Source organism: Chelonoidis abingdonii, chromosome 26 (assembly GCF_003597395.2).
Source record: "Chelonoidis abingdonii isolate Lonesome George chromosome 26, CheloAbing_2.0, whole genome shotgun sequence".
Classification (NCBI taxonomy): Eukaryota; Metazoa; Chordata; order Testudines; family Testudinidae; genus Chelonoidis; species Chelonoidis abingdonii.
In genome coordinates, this window is record NC_133794.1 from 5,944,798 (window position 1) to 5,961,964 (window position 17,167).

Below are 17,167 nucleotides of genomic sequence, written 5' to 3' on the forward strand. Positions count from 1 at the left end.
TTTCAGGGTGCTTGGATCACTGCCAGAGATACCCTGAATTCCGCCCCACAGCCCCAAACCCAAACTCAAAACTACTTCCCCTGCCACTCCCTTCCTTGTTCTTCCTTCCCGGCCCAAAGGTGGTTGACCTTCCCCCCTGCCTTTACCGTAGCCTCAGTTTACAGGCTTGGTTCGTCCATCCCTGCTCTCTCATTCCCCACACCAGACGCCCTACTCCATCCCAGTAGACAAACCCTAAACAGAGAGGAGAGACAATGGGGGATACAGAATAATCAAAAGGTCAACAGTTTCAATCTGTCCTCGTTCTTCCCTGTCCCCCAACATTAAGAATTCCTCCCAACGCCTGCGGAGGAGGGAGCAGATTGGCGTGATGGGGAGTCCTCCGCCTGATGACCTAGAGCGGTCTCTGTAGATGACTGAGGTGGAAAGAATCGACCCACTCTCCTGGGGTGCTGGCGGCCTAGCTAGGCTATGGCTGGCATTATTAGGGAATAACACGTCTGATCAATCTTCCATAGCACTGGCTTATCCTGGCCTTAGTGACGAACACAGGGGTGGGTGGGAATAATAATTTGCCATATAAAGACCGTTGCAGCTTCTCCTTGGGGCTGTTTGTGCAGAGCTGGCTGGCTGCAGGAATGCCTTGTTTCGGGGGGGGGGCGATTTTCTTTGGCTCTTCCGTGCCCAAGTGCCAACAGGAAACGTGGCCTGATTGCTCCTGCGTGGGTGCAGTGGGATTTGAAAGACGGGCTCCTTCCTGAGCGTGGCTGTGGGCTTGGCGCTCTCTCTGCCACAGCCCAGCCAGGGGGAGACGGTTCGTAGGAATGCAACTCCTGCCCTGCGTGCAGAGACGGCGCTCCAAAATTCCGCCTGCTGGCAGAGAGTCACACAAGACCTAGGTATCTTGGTCCTAAAGGAACGAAGCGAGACTTAAGGGGTTGTCTAGGCCTGTGGGGTGAATTTAACCCTCTGGACACATAACCAATTGCACTAATAAAGCAACTGAAGTGTTCCAAGCGTGCATCCAATGGGGGGAGACTCTAGACCTGCCCGCTCCAGCAATCTATAAACACGGACACTGGAAACCTGCCCTGTGGCAGGGCCCTACGAACACCCAGTCATTAGTCAAGAGAAAAGGCAGGACGGGGACCAGGATCAAGGTCTGTAAGTACCCACTGGGGAAGCAGGGGGAGATTATCCAATAACAGAGAGCTCTTCCATCCGATGATGAGAGCAGAATGAGACCCAGTGGCCGACGTGAAGCGAGACAAAATTTGGATGGGAAACAAGAGGTGCATTTGTAATGGTTTGAACCCGGAACTGCCATGCTGATCGGACCAGAGGTGCAGCTAAGGTCCTGATCTTACGCTGCAACGTTAGCTTTGCATGTACATCGACATGTGTCACCTATGAGCTCCGTCAGCCGTAAGTGACACAGGAAAACCGGCTCCCTGGAAAGGTGTGGAAGCCGGGGCTGACCTACTTGCGTTGAACAGTGCAAGTGGTTAGACTGATGACCTGTGTCACCCTGAGGAGTCACCGCACAGCTGTCCACAATGCCCCCATTCCCTCCCAGCGACTGCCCTGCTCAGTTTTAAACTCCTCTGCCCAGGGTTCAGAGTCAAAAACCGGAAAGACCCCCCTACCCCTTTCAGCCACGTGTGTTTGTTTTTGAAACGCCTTTCCTTGGTGACCCAACCTTGGTGAGCACACCTGGCAGCTCTCTCGCTGCGTGCAGCTGCCCACGCCGGCTCCAAGCACTAGACAATGCTCCTGGCGTGAGCAGACAGGATTTGTGTTGGACCCCCTGGGGCCTGTGGGAGCAGAGGTTGGAGAAGCCCGCAGTTATGGGCCTGCTATAGAAACGTTGGCACCTACAGCAGACTCTTGGGGACGCAGACAGAGGAGCAGGACAGTGACAGCAGCTATGCTGTGTGAAGATGAAGGAACTTAGGCCAGGGATGGAACTGATAGATCTGGGGCAGCCTCGTGACCTTGCCGCTTGCCAGACCTGGTGGTGGAGCCCTCGCCAGCACCTCAAGCCCCTCGTGTGGCTCTCCAAGGAGCCGAGACAGAGATCCTGTCATTGAACAGCGAGGAGAAGAAAAGGAGGGCCTGGCAAGAGGCGTGGCAGGGTTCCAGCCATGTCATGAAACCCTCGGACCTGTTTGCGACCTCCACCAGTTGCCAGTTACCACCAGGTGAGTGCATTGTGAGCCCAGGGTCAGAGAAGGGACCTTGGTAGGGTTGTCCATGCATTTTTCCTAGGGATTATTGCCATAAACATGGCCCAGCCCTCCTTAACAAGACAAACTTGTCAGTGCGTTGACTCCTAATGAGAAGAGGTAGAGAGGTGCAGCAGCTGTCACCTGTGCTTTTCATTGCCCTGGAGGGCTGGGCGGCTGGCCACGCTGAGCACTTTGTTTAGGTGCTTAGGAGGCCTTTTCACTTCCTGAGAGATCTGGGGCACTTTCATGGAGTACTCTGACCAGCGTTTTCAGGGACGACTGCTTTTATTGCTTCCTTTGCAGTAGGAACATTCCTCACACCATCTTCTGGACAATTCTAGCTGGCCCCATTGCAGGCAACCGTGTCTAGCGGCAGGGCAGGGCTGGGCCGCTTCGGGGACACCAGCAGCATTCTGAGCCTTTCTGTGCCTTCGCTAGCTCAGAAAGTGAAGTCAACTAAACCCACCTGCGCTTGTTTGTCAGCAGTTTGCCATATTCACGTGCCAGGGATAGGGAAATGTAATAGTGTAACCCACAGAAAATCCTCCCCACCCCTTGACCCTTGCAGCCGGACTCACGTGCTACTGCTTGCGGAGTGGAGCTGTGTTCAAGAAAGAGCTGCTTATTAAAAGTTGTATTATGGGACTAAGGGGAGGGAATTTTTGAAACTTCTTTGTTCCCTTGTCTGTTGTGACAATGTCAATTCCAATGGCCCATTTGTCTGTTTTTTACCAGAGCTTTTGCCATTGGCGGCCTGAGGGGGCCCCCTCCATGCCCACAGAAACACCTGACCCCAATGAGCAGGAGAAAGCAGAGGTATGAGGGAGAACATGTCAGCGAGTATCCTGCGAGCCCTTGCGCCTTGGCCCCATGACAAGGGCCCGGAAAGCCAATACGACCAGCAGCTGGAGAGGCGAGTGATAGGAGAAACGCCCAGGACTGCCAGCGGACAGGAGAGGGAGATGGACAAGGAGATACGTGGCTGTGCAAGCAGCAAACTCAAATGCCTCAGACCCTGGTTTGACCTACAGGTCCCAAACTCTGACTCCCCGTTCCTTTGCATCTAGAAGAACTCCGTGATCACTGTTCCCTAACACTGGCACCATTTCACTGGCATTAGCCCTGCCATTTGAGTTAGTGGGACTGGATGACCTCTCGAGGTCCCTTTCAGTTCTTATGTCTTCACAGGCATATCCCTACCCTCACTACTCCACCCTGGGGACCAGCAAGGGAAGCTATTAGCTTCACATACACCAGCCATGTTCTCACAGGTCAGGTAGCCACAACGGACAACATCTGTGCACTCGAAAGGACATAAACGTTTACTCCTTCTTATTTTAAAGTTTTCACGATATTAATTTATGTTAGAATGTCAATAAGCATTGCCTGGGTGGTTTTGTTGTACATTGATTTTCTGCACTGTTTTTCCCGCCGCTCATCGAAGTTCTATTTTGGATAATTCAAAATTGTCCGTCTTTAGTTCGACAACGAAAAATATTGTAGAATGCAGAGCCGTAATCAAAGCAAACGGGGCTTGTAAATGTACGACAGCACCACAGAGATCCATGGCTTCAGGAAACACTTAGCCACCTCTACAAGTGTGCAGCCAGCACTGCACAATTCTTAGCAACTCCCCGTGTTCAGGTCAGAGAGAGTCCGGCCTCAGAACGCAGACGTGGTTGACAGTGAACATGCTCTTTCAAGCCTCCTCTATAGCCAGCTTCGACGCTCTTGGGAGATAACGAACCTGACCTGAAGGAAAAACAGAGGCGTTGTGGTTTGGGGTTTTTGTCTAAAGTGTAGAAGAAAAACCTCTGATAATGGTGATAGTAGGGAATGACGGGGAAGGGGAAAAGATGGTCTTCCTTGCTAAAGCTTACTGTATTGAGAAGTTGAGGTTTATGGATATTGAACCATGGAAAGATTGCCAAGCACCAAGGATTAACTCTGATTAAATGAAAAATACTTCTGTCTCACAAGGGTTATGCGTGAAAGCCAATATTTTAATTTACAGGAGAAAACCCTCTCTTAGGAGTGTCAGTATATCATCTTCATAGGTGAAGAAACGTCCTATGGTATAGCTAAGTGTGTATCGCCATGAGTATCAGATTAAGAGAAAGGATAGAAGAGTCTGCTACGATGTAAGCTGTAAGGAACACAAGCAAGACGCAAAAATGCAGGCAAGTCCAATCCACCCACACTACATGCTGCAGTCTCCGTTTAGTTAATTAGTTTTTTGAGGACAAAGGGTGGAGCAGCATTTTAGAGAGATGCCTATTTACCATCACCTGCATATTGAGTCCAAAGTGTCAGGTTATCAGTAATCACTGCATTGATAAGTGTAGAGTCTTTATAACTTTCTTCACTGCAGTGTATACAGTTCTGCATGCATCATTTCAAAAAGCTGCTTTTTGCCAACTACATATCAGATTAATTATATAGTGTCATAAAAACAAACACCTATAGAGGTAATCATTAGCTTAACTTGTTTCTGCCAAACACGATTTTTTAGTTCAGTAATGAGACTACAGCTACCTGTTTGGGTAAATTTTCAAAGCCACCTAAATTTACTTAAGAGTTCGTCCCATTGACCTTCAAATCACTTGGATGCTATGTCACAAGGTGACTCTGGCCTTTAATAAGGTTAAAAGCCAATGCTCCTGTGGCGTCATCAGCTACTCAATTGAGCTTAAAGAGTGGTACAAGGACAAGGGAAGAGATGTAGTCAGTTGAGGGCTCATTAACGCATGCACTGAGTCAGCTGGGAAGGGACAGTGTGAGCTGCCAGGACCCAGAAGACTGTATGTGGTTCCTGGAGACTCAAGCAAGCAAACAGCAAGAGAGGTTTGTTGTTGTTAGCATCTCTTGATTCCTAGGCTAGATGCCTGACAGCCAGCAGAGGGGGGTGCTTGCTGGCTCTAAGAGAGCAAAGACCAAGGTTTCACACTTGCGCGCCTTGGCGTACATCATTCCTGCTGGCCACTCAAGGTCGGGGTGTCGCACGCTCCCCAGGTTTCCAGGGGCCCCTGAGTGCACCAGCCTTCTTGAGGTCCACCACTCTCTGCTCAGGACTCGAGCTGCAAGACTCTTCCGCCCTGGACGCTCCGTGCAATCCCGGGGGACCCTGTTACTGCAGTCTCCTTTCATGGGCACACACCCAGGGGTTAATACCCCTTCGTTTTACTGCTCCCACAGTCACTTACTGCAGGAAGCGATCGTTCGGGGTGCAGTTCTCCTCCGCATCTGCACCAGAGTGGTGCGTGTTTTCATTTTTTTGGTGTGTTGTTGTGTGTGTGTGTCCGCGGACCAGAAGGGACGGGTGGCAGCGGGTAAAAGAGGGGAAGGGGCAACAGTACAGGTTGACAGGGCGGGAGGCCGCCGACCGGGAGCCAGGGACGGGGTGGGAGCAGATGGGGCGGGGAGGCCAGGCGAGAAGATCCCAGGCAAGGCGACCGACAGCAAACCCAAACGGCCGTCCGGGCGCGCCAGGCCGAATCTGGGGGCGCGGCCCCGAACGCCATGGGCGCCCCGGCCCCCGCCGAGCGGGGGGACGCCGGAGCACGGGCCCGCACCGAAAGGCGCCTCGGCGGCCCAGCCCGCCCACACCAGACGAGGGGCCAGACGCCAGCACAGGGCGGGCGGGCGACGTCTGGGCTTTCAGGGTGCTTGGATCCTAGCCAGGATACCCTGAATTCCGCCCCACAGCCCCAAACCCAAACTCAAAACTACTTCCCTCCTGCCACTCCCTTCCTTTGTCTTCCTTCCCGGGCAAAGGTGTTGACCTTCCCCCCTGCCTTACCTAGCTCAGTTTACAGGCTCTGGTATCGTCCATCCCCTGCTCTCTCATTCCCCACACAGACAGCCCCTACTCCATCACAGTAGACAAACCCTAAAACAGAGAGGAGAGACAATAGGGGGATACAGAATAATCAAAGGTCAACAGTTTCAATCTGTCCTCGTCTACTTTCCCTGTCCCCAACATTAAGAATTCCTACCCAACGCTGCGGAGGAGGGAGCAGATTGGCGTGTGGGGGGAGTCCTGCCCTGATGGACTAGAGGGTTTCCATGCTGTAGATTGACTGAGGTGGAAAGGAATCGACACACTCTCCTGGGTGCTGGCGCTAGCTAGGCATGGCTGGCATTATTAGGGAAACACGTCTGATCATCTTCCATAGCACTGGCTTATCCTGCCTTAGTGCGAACACAGGGGTGGGGTGGGGGAATAATAATTGCCATATAAAGACCGTTGCAGCTTCTCCTTTGGGCTGTTTGTGCAGAGCTGGCTGGCTGCAGGAATGCTGTTTCGGGGGGGGGGGGGCAGATTTTCTTGGCTCCAGTGCCCCAAGTGCCAACAGGAAACGTGGCCTGATTGCTCCTGCGTGGGTGGCAGTGGGATTGAAAGACGGGCTCCTCCTGAGCGTGGCTGGGGGCTTGGCTGCTCTCTCTGCACAGCCCAGCCAGGGGGAGACGGTTGCTAGGAAATGCACTCCTGCCCCTGCTGCAGAGACGGGCTCCAAAATTCAGCCTGCTGCAGAGGAAGTCACACAAGACCTAGGTATCTTGCCTAAAGGAACGAAGCGAGACTTAAGGGGTGTCTAGGCCCTGTGGGGTGAATTTAACCCTCATGGACACAGAACCAATTGCACTAAAGCAACTGAAGTGTTCCAAGCGTGCATCCAATGGGGGGAGACTCTAGACCTGCCCGCTCCAGCAATCTATAAACACGGACACTGGAAAACCTGCCTTGCTGGCAGGGCCCTACGAAGCACCAGCTCATTAGTGCCAAGAGAAAGGAGGACCGGGGACAGGATCAAGGTCTGTAAGTACCCACTGGGAAGCAGGGGGAGATTTCCAATAACAGAGAGCTCTTCCATCCGGTAGATGAGAGGCAGAATGAGACCCAGTGGCCGGACGCTGAAGCGAGACAAATTTGGATGGGAAACAAGAGGTGCATTTGTAATGGTATGAACCCAGGAACTGCCATGCTGGATCGGACCAGAGGTGCAGCTAAGGTCTGATCTACGCTGCAACGTTAGCTTGCTGTACATCGACATGTGTCACCTATGAGCTCCGGTCAGCGTAAGTGACACAGGAAAACCGGCTCCCTGAAAGGTGTGGAGCCGGGGCTGACCTACTGTGGTTGACACAGTGCAAGTGTAGACATGGCATGACCTGTGTCAACCCTGAGAGTCCCGCAGCAGCTGTCCCACAATGCCCCATTCCCTGCCACAGCGACTGCCCTGCTCAGTTTTAAACTCCTCTGCCCAGGGGTCAGAGTCAAAACCGGAAGGACCCCCCTACACCCTTTCAAGCCACGTGTGTGTTTTTGAAACGCCTTTTCCTGGTGACCCACCTTGGTGAGCACACCTGGCAGCTCTCTCGCTGCGTGCAGCTGCCCACGCCGGCTCCAAGCACTAGACATGCTCCTGGCGGGAGCAGACAGGATGTGTTGGACCCCCTGGGCCTGTGGGGAGCAGAGGTTGGAGAAGCCCAGTTATGGGCCTGCTATAGAAACGTTGGCACCTACAGGCAGACTCTCTGGGGGACGCAGACAGAGGAGCAGGACAGTGAGCAGCAGCTATGCTGTGTGAAGATGAAGGAACTTAGGCCAGGGAGGGCAACGATAGATCTGGGGCAGCCTCGTGGACCTGCCGCTTGCCAGACCTGGTGGTGGAGCCCTCGCCAGCACCCTGCAGAGCACCCTGTGCCTCTCCAAGGAGCCCGAGACAGAGATCCTGTCATGAACAGCGAGGAAGAAGAAAAGGAGGGGCCTGGCAAGAGGCGGTGGCAGGGTCCAGCCATGTCATGAACCCTCAGGACCTGTTTGAGACTCCACCAGTCTGGCCAGTACCACCAGGTGAGTGCATGTGAGCCCAGGGTCAGAGAAGGGACCTTGGTAAGGGTGTCCATGCATTTTTCCTAGGAATTATTGCCAGTAAACATGGCCCAGCCCCTCCTTAACAAGACAAAACTTGTCAGTGGTTGACTCCTAGGAGAAGAGGTAGAGAGGTGCAGCAGCTGTCACCTGCTTTTCATTGCCCTGGAGGGCTGGGCGGCTGGCCACGCGGAGCACTTTGTTTAGGTGCTTAGGGAGGGCCCTTTTCACTTCCTGAGAGATCTGGGGCACTTTCAGGGAGATACTCTGCAACCCAGCGGTTTCCAGGGACGACTGCTTTATTGCTTCCTTTGCAGTAGGACACTTCCTCACACCACTTTGGGACAATTCTAGCTGGCCCCATTGCAGCAACCAGGCTAGCGGCAGGCAGGCCTGGGCCGCTTCGGGACACCAGCAGCATCTGAGCCTTCTGTGCCTTCGCTAGCCTCAGAAGTGAGAAGTCAACTAAACCCACCTGCGCTGTTGTCAGCAGTGCCAATATTCAGTGCCAGGGATAGGGAAATGTAATAGTGTAACCCACAGAAAATCCTCCCCACCCCTTGACCCTTGCAGGCCAGACTCACGTGGCTACTGCTGGCGAGTGGAGCTGTGTCAAGAAGAGCATCTTATTAAAAGTGTTTATGGGACTAAGGGGAGGGAATTTTGAAACTTCTTGTTCCCTTTCTGTTGTGACTGTCAATCCAATGGCCCATTGGTCTGTTTTTACCAGCAGCTTTTGCCATTGCGGCCTTGAGGGGGGCCCCCTCCATGCCCACAGAACACCTGACCCCAATGAGCAGGAGAAAGCAGAGGATGAGGGAGAACATGCTCAGCGAGATCCTGCGAGCCCCTGCTGCCTTGGCCCATGAACAAAGGGCCCGGAAAGCCAATACGACCAGCAGCCTGGAGAAGGCGAGTGGATAGGAGAAACGCCCAGGACTGCCAGCAGGACAAGGAGAGGGAGATGGACAAGGACATACTGGGTCTTTTCAAGCAGCAAACTCAAATGCCGCAGACCCTGGTTGACCTACAGGTCCAAAACTCTGACTCCCCGTCCTTTGCACTCCTAGAAGAACTCCGTGATCACTGTTCCCTACACCTGGCACCATTTCACATGGCATTAGCCCTGCCATGAGTGCAGGGGACTGGATGACCTCTCGAGGTCCCTTTCAGTTCTATGATTCTATCACAGGCCATATCCCTACCCCCACTACTCCACCCTGGGGACCAGCAAGGAAAGCTATAGCTTCACATACACCAGCCATGGTTCTCACAGGTCAGTGTAGCCACAACGGACAACATCTGTGCACTCGAAAGGACATAAACGTTTACTCCCTTTCTTATTTTAAAGTTTCACGATATTAATTTATGTTAGAATGTATATAAGCATTGCCTGGGTGGTTTTGTGTCCATTGATTTTCTGCACTGTTTTTCCCCCGCTCAATCAAGTTCTATTTTTGGATAATCAAATTGTCCGTCTTAGTTCACAACAAATATTGTAGAATGCAGAGCCGTAATCAAAGCAAACGGGGCTTGTAAATGTACGACAAGCACCACAGAATCCATGGCTTCAGGAAAACACTTAGCCACCTCTACAAGTGTGCAGCCAGCACTGCACAATTCTTAGCAACTCCCCGTGTTCCAGGTCCAGAGAAGAGTCCGGCTCAGAACGCAGACGTGGTTGACAGTGAACATGCTCTTTCCAAGCCTCCCTCTATAGCACAGCTTCCCGCTAAGCTCTCGTACCACCCCTTCTATCTGGCTGTTCAAACTCAGCTGACAGCTGCTCCACCTCCACCCTGGTGCCAGCTTTTCCCCCTTTGCCTCGCAGACACTTCGCAGGACACACCAGGCAGTTGTAATCGTGGGGATATATTTCTCACTGAGATCCAATCCAGTGAGTAAACACTGCCAGCGTCCCTTCAGGCTAGCAAAAGCACAGTCAACTGTCATTCTGCCCTGCTGAGCCGGAAGTTGGATCATTCCTTGGTGCTGTTGAGGGGGCCAGTGTAAGGCTTCATGAGCCGGGGGAGCAAGGGGTAGGATGGGGCCTCCAGGACCATTATTGGCATTTCAGTGGTCATATACTGGCTGAGAAAGTAGGTCTCCGCTTGCAGCTCTCTGAACAATCCTGTGTTCTTAAAGATGTGAGTGTCCTGTAAATCCCCTGACCAGCCCACACAGACACTGGGGAAGCATGCCCGGTGATCCACCAACACTCGCATAACCACAGGAAAGTGGCCCTGTCCGTATGCAGATACCAAAATAGAGATATGTGGGCCATCGACCGCCCCACTGCAGTTCAGAAACCCTGTTGCTGCAAATCCATCCACTCTGTCCTGCACATTGCCGAGAGTCACGGTCCTGCAGAGCAGGAGATGATAAATGGCCCCACACTCTTGCATGACAACAGAGGATTTTCCCGCTCCAGAATGATTTCCCACTGACCGGGAACCATCCGGCATTGCAAGCTTTCACAGCGCAATCACCACTCGCTTCTCTGCTGCCAGTGCAGCTCTTATTCTGGTGTCCCTGCACTGGAGGCCTGGAGCAAGCTTGGGACCCCACTCTAGGAATGTGGCCTTTCACATCCGAAAGTTCTGTAGCTGCTGCTCGTCCTCCTTGCACCATAACGCGACCCCACCAGCCTGTGCTCCTTGCTTGGGCTCAGATGTGGGACTCCACCATTTGCAGCTGCTTTGTGAATGCTACCAGCACCTTTGAATTGTTTTTTTTGCTATGTCCGTCAGCAAACTGTCCTCAAAGAAATAGTCATGTCCCCTGGTATTCCCTGCGGGGCTACAAATACTGGAGAATTGTGCATCCTGTATTTGCAATGTTCATAAGAACAGCATAGAGCTCTGTGAGCTCCATGCTTCTGTCAGAGGTGGTGAGTAAGAAAAGTCCCACGCAGGTTTGTGGGATTTTTAATAAAAGGCACAAACATTATGGTTTATAGGCGGCATTATGAGATGGAGAAAGTTGCATGCTGGGAACTTGACCCCTAGCTCCCAAAGATCACTGGGCACCTCAAGTTATTCACCCCTGCATGCTGCGAGGAATTTAATTTGCACTGAATCGAGAGGCTTCACTTTGTGCTATCCTGAGGGATTCCTAACCCATCAGCTGAAACCACCAGGGGGACCAGATTCTGGTCTCAGTAATGCTGATGTCTACCTGGATCCTTCAGTATAATTTCTCTGGATTTGCACCAGTGTAAAGAGACCAGGGCATCTGCTCCTCCTTAATCTTCTGGTCCCTTTTTTGCTTTGGCCTGGCGATGTGGTGCATGTTTGCTATGCAGCGCAGGGTCTGCTTGCACACTGGGAGGCAGGGCAGGGGAGACTCCACCAAGCTGCTGGAGGAGGAAAAATAGGGGCTTTTCCAGCACAGCACCAACGCCGCCATGGCTGTTGGGCAGGTGGGGAGCAGCGCAGACCTCAGATCTAGGGGGAAGGCCTGAGACTGGAATGAGGATTGACAGCCACGGGGTGACTGGAGTTCATCAATCCAGCCAGTCTGTCTCTGTGGCAGCGTTATGGAGAGGGCGGAATCCACCGTGAATGCAAAGTGAAAACAACCAACCACAACTCCCAGCACACGCAGGGATATGGCTCCCCCGTTTCCCCACTGAGAAATGGAGCTGAACACAACCGAGGGAGAGGTGTGTGATGGGCGGGTGGAGAGAGAGGCGAAGGGCCATGCTGCAGATACTAAAGAGAGCGCCCGGTGCAGAGCCCCTGTGCTCAGAAAAGCATCAGTGCACAGGGCAAACGTGTGCCTGTGCATTGCAACCCCTCTAGCTAACTGTGCCCATGGTTTGCAGCCTAAAACACACCCACCAGCTGACTGTCCCTACGGATTTCTCTCCCTCTCTCTCACACACACACACGACTGTCCCCATGATTATCACACACACGCAGCAGCTGACTGTCCACCCCCCACCACACCCCAGCTGACTGTCCCTATGGATTACACATACACCCCCCCCCAGCTGACTGTCCCTATGGATCTCTCTCACACACACACACGACTGTCCCCATGATTATCACACACACGCAGCAGCTGACTGTCCGCCCCCCACCACACCCCAGCTGACTGTCCCTATGGATTACACATACACCCCCCCCCAGCTGACTGTCCCTATGGATCTCTCTCACACACACACAGACTGTCCCCATGGATTACACACACACACACACACCTGACCGCGTCCTGTGAATTTTTTCACACACCCCCAGGTGACTCACACACGTCGGTAGGCTCGGTCCGCCGGCCGCGCGCTGCCGCACTCCCTCTGGCCCGCTCGCCCGCTCCCATCATCCCCGCAAGCGCCACCCAGACCCCTGTGGCCGCCCGGCCCGGCGGGTACCGAGGCGGCGCCCCAGGAGCTGCCGCAGCCCCCGGGGGGGGGGGGCGGGGAAAAAAAAACCGGGGCGCCGAGCGGCTCCGGCCTGGGGCTGCCAGGGGGGCAGGGCCCGCGGCGCTCACCTCGCTGCAGCAGCTCCCCGGCGGCGCGTCCCCCACGGCCGGCAGGTCGGTCGTGCTGCGCCCCCGGCCGCTCGCCCTTGTTCGCCAGCCGGGGGCCGAGCCGGCGACGGGAGCGGGGTGGGCAGCTGGCCGCCGCCGCGGTGGCGGGCGCTGGGGCCGGTCCCCTCCCCCTCGCCGCGGCGCAGAATGGAGCCGGGCGCGCAAGATTCCGGCCGCAAGGGGGAGCGCGCGGAGAGCGCGGCTGCTCCCCCTCTGCAGGCGGCGGGGAAGCGGCCCCCGGAGCGAGCAAGCGGCCGGGCGGCGCCCGGGTTCCGGGGGCTCGCCCCCCTAGCAGGGCGCAGCAAGGGCGAGCTCCGCCATGGACCCCCCGGCCAGGCCGGCCCCTCCCAAGGGCCCCCCCCCCCCGTGCCAGGCGGGCCCCTCCGCCACGGACCCTCCGGCCAGGCCGGCCCCTTCGCCAAGCGACCCCGCCCCAGCCAGGCCAGCCTCTCCACATGGGACCCCCACGCCAGGCCGGCCCCTCTGGCACAGGACCTCACCCAGGCAGACAGGTCAGACACATGGGTAAGTCTCGGTGACAGCTGCTACCTCAATGAGAAAATGAGGGGGGGATCTTCCGTCTTCCCCAAAAGAAGGGGATATTAGATGTCCAGTGTCCCCTGGGACTAAAGCCAGTTAGTTCAACCTCCCATAACAAAACAATTTAGCTAAAACACTTAGTCGCTTCCTGCCTCAGTTTCCCCATCTGAAAACCCAGAACTATAACCCTTCCCCTGCTTTGTCTAGTCCAGCGGTAAGACCTTCTGTCTCTTGCTCTGTGGAAAACACCTGCTCCAATGACAACCCTGCTGTCCTAGTACAAATAAAGATTAAGGGGGTGTGTGATAGAGCAGTGGTTCTCAACCAGGGGTCCGAGGCCCCCTGGGGACCATGAGCAGGTTTCAGGGGGTCCACAAGCAGGGCTGGCAGACTCACTGGGGCCCATGGCAGAAAGCTGAAGTCCCACCGCATGGGGCTGAAGTCTGGGGCCCTGAGCCCCACCACCCAAGGCTGAAGTTGAAGTCTGAGCAACTTAGGTTCCTGGGGGCCTCAGGACAATTGCCCTGCTTACTACCCCCTAATGCTGGTCCTGGCTTTTATATGCAGAAAATGTTGTTGTGGCACAGGTGGGCTGTAGATTTTTTTTATAGCGTGTTGTGGGGACTCTCAGAAAGAAAAAGGTTGAGAACTCCCGTGATAGAGGTCTACAAAATCATGAATGGTGTGGAGAAAGTGAAGTCTGATTTATCTTTTCCCATAATACAGAACCCAGGAGGCCACCCCCTTCAGTAAGCCACAGGTTCAATACAAACTAGAGGAAATACTTTTTCATACAATGCACAGTTAACCTGTGGAACTCATTTCTGTGAGATGTTGTAAATGCCAAAAGTATAACTGGGTTAAAAAAAGACCTAGGTAAGTTCCTGGAGGGCAGGTCCATCAGTGGCTATCAGCCAAGCTGGTGAGGGATGTAATCCCATCATCCCTAACCTCTGACTCACAGAAACCAAGAAGATGGGCTGTTCTGTACATTCCCGTTGAAGCTCTGGTACTGACCACGGTCGCAGACAAGATACCAGGCTAGATGGACCCTTGGGCTGACCCATTATGGCAGTTCTTCTGTTCCTAATAATGAATAGTTATGACCCAGGAGTAAGTTTCCCCACAGAAAATGGGAAAGTGCCAGCAAATGCAGAAAGAGAGGGGTAGTGACACTTGACTACCACCGCCACTTGAAAAAGGGTCACAGATTTTTCTTAAACGTTCTGAAAACATTTTTCACCCCAAACTTAAAAGTTCCAGATTTTTTTCCCAAAGAAAAATAGCCCAGAAAATCTGGATCATTTTCAGTTTACAAAATTTAAAATTATTTTTTCCTGTTGTTGGTTTTTCACGTCCCCCTACACCCTGATTTCCTGCTGAAACAGGCAGCCAGGGTGTAATAACTGGAAAAAGAAAAACAAACCAACCATCTTTTCTTCATTTCTCAAAACAGAAGTAGTTCAGGTGTGGGTAGCACTCTCATCAAAAATGGAAAAAGTTACAAATGAAAATTGATGGTTTTGGGGAAAACAAGCCATTTTCAAAAGTTTCAAACTGCAAAATGTCACCGGGCTCCATTATCTAGCGCTTACCCCGAACACTGCTCATCTCACACAGGCAGGGGCAGTGCAGGCTTTGGGCGGCCCTCTGTACTTACCCTTGTAGCTCAGGGACTGGAATCCCTGGTTCCACAGCAGGGAATTTATTGCAGTGTGAGGCTTAATGAGGCACACGCCAATTAGATTATGCAAATTGGCCAAGGGGAGAGAGTGGTTTCCGCCTGCCCTGCAAATCCAATGCTGGGGGCAGTGGTGAGCTGTCTCTGGGATTTTCCTAGCAGGTCCCAGAGGGAAGGAAGTTTCTGCAATTCAGCTGCTATTCCAGCCTCCAGTTCGGACTCACTGCTTGGTGGATAATTCTGCCTCAGTAGCAGCAGCCCTCTCCCCCTACCAGTGGTGCCCCTGTGAGGCAGTTAGAGCAGCCCCAAGGCTGCTCTAACTCTTACTCTGCTTCCTATGCTCTTACCCCCCTCCCCACAAAGCAGTTTATTTCAGGAATGCCCCATATCCATCCTTGCACTGGGGGCTGGAAGTAGGGCCCTTACTGCATCTCCTCACTAGCCAAGAGGCCCCAGGTGAGCAAGGGCCGTTTTTGGCCCCTTTTTAAGGGCTGAAGGGGTCTTGGCATATGTCCTCCCAGCTCCAGCCAAGCTCAGAGCAACAGCCACTGGCTTTGCCTTTCAGTTCAGGGGGCAGGATCCTGGCTTTGCCTTTCAGCTCAGGGGGCAGGATGCTCCGCCTGCAGTCCCCCGTCCCCATTACAAATGGTGAAGCAGACAGACGGAGCCTGAAGTGGAAATGCTGCTGGGAGGATTCACCAGGGGCTGGATGGAGGAGGGAATTAGGAGCCCGATTCTCCTCTGCTCACACCTGAAGTCACTCCTGATTCATGCCCATTGGGTCGATGGGACAGCTCTGTAACTGGCAGCAGGGACCTCACCCCAGCAGATGCCCAGGCCCCTTGGCAGCACCAGCCCCCTGACCCTCCCCCCGGGGGACAACAGTATACGGGGGAGCCTGCAGGATATCCAGGGCTTGAATCCAGGACCCTGAAAGCCCCGGTCCTCAGGAGCCCAGCTCACCTTCTGCCTCCCTTCTGGGGGGGTGAGCTAGGACAGCGGGGGCCTGTAGGTCCCGCCCACAGCCCAAACCTGCTCACAGGGACATGCTGGCAGGGGTGGCGGGGGGGGCCCTCTCTCTGCACAGCCCAGCTGTCCCTGCCCGGGGGCTCATCCCCAGGTCCTTCACAGGAGGGGCTCAGCTGACTGCTGCGGGGAGCCGTGACAGCACGGGACTCCCAGTGACTAGCAGCCACAGACAGAATTCCCCCCAGCTGCCCGCCCCCCCGCCCGCAGTCATTGGTCAGCCAGACTCTGCAGCTGGGGAATGAATTAGTGAGCAAGGAAAGGGAGTACGCAGAATCCTACCAGGCCCAGCTCTGGCGCTGGGGAGGACACAGGGTAATGCCAAGTTGGCAGAACTGGGAGAGCCCACGGGGGTCTCCCTGCAGGAATATCCCCACACACACACACACTAAAACAGGCAGGCTCGTATAATAAAGAGCAAACGGACCCCTTGAGCTGCACAGAGCCCCAAGCAGTTGCTTGGTCGCTTCTGCCTAGCATGGGCTCTGCAGGTCGGCCACAGGGGAGGGTGAGTAACTGGAGAGTCCTTCGGTGCTTCCCTCTCATCCCACGAAGACTGGCACCGCCCTGCGCCCGCTTTGTCTGGGGCTGACGTCCTCTGAGATCCCCCTGGAGCACAAGAGTCGCTCTTGCCTCGCACCCTCCCCCCAACCCCAAAGCAATGGCCAGCCCAGTGCGCAGGGCCAGCCCGAGACCTTCCACCAGCCAGGAACGTCCCTGAAATCCAGCTGCTGTCCTGGGCACTAGGTGTGCTGGGCACTGCACTAGATGCGTCGTGACGTTGCCTTGGGACACGGCCGATCTCTGCCGCTAGCTCCTGGTGTGAGCATGGGGCAGTCACTTTGTGCCCGTGGGAGTTAAATGCCTTTCCAAAGCTGGGGCCTACCACTCCGTGCCCCCATTCTCCAGCTGTCAAATGAGGCTCACAACCCTAGTGATGTGTGTTCAGATTTTTGTAGCAGGGACTGTCCCTGCACTGCACAGTGGGGCCGTGCCCTCAGCTGAGGCTTCTCTCTTAGGTACTGCCTTGAATCTAAGCACATCACAGCCTTAGTACATTTAGCCTTCCAACCCCTCCAGGAGGCCAGGCAGGTCCAGCATGCCCAGTGTACAGCAAGGGGAAACTGAGGTATGGAGCTGCAGTAACCTGCTCAACATCGCACAGGGAGTCTGTGGCAGAGCAGGGACATGACCCCAGATCTCCCATGTGCCTAACCACTGGGTTGTCCTTCCTCATAGCTGCTATCCTAATGCAAATAATAGAGAGAGCTCCTGGCCTTGGTTACT

General features: G+C 54.3%; 1 protein-coding gene across 1 annotated transcript in view; it reads right to left on the minus strand.

Annotated features, from left to right (window-relative positions):
* LOC116831981 (3',5'-cyclic-AMP phosphodiesterase 4B-like) overlaps positions 1-12,640 on the minus strand; it is a 116,751-nt gene extending 104,111 nt beyond the window's left edge. The window contains exon 1 of the mRNA XM_075061268.1: positions 12,595-12,640. The gene's annotated coding sequence lies outside the window, so the exon portion shown is untranslated. The remainder of the gene's footprint in view (positions 1-12,594) is intronic.
* Positions 12,641-17,167: the final 4,527 nt, after the last annotated feature.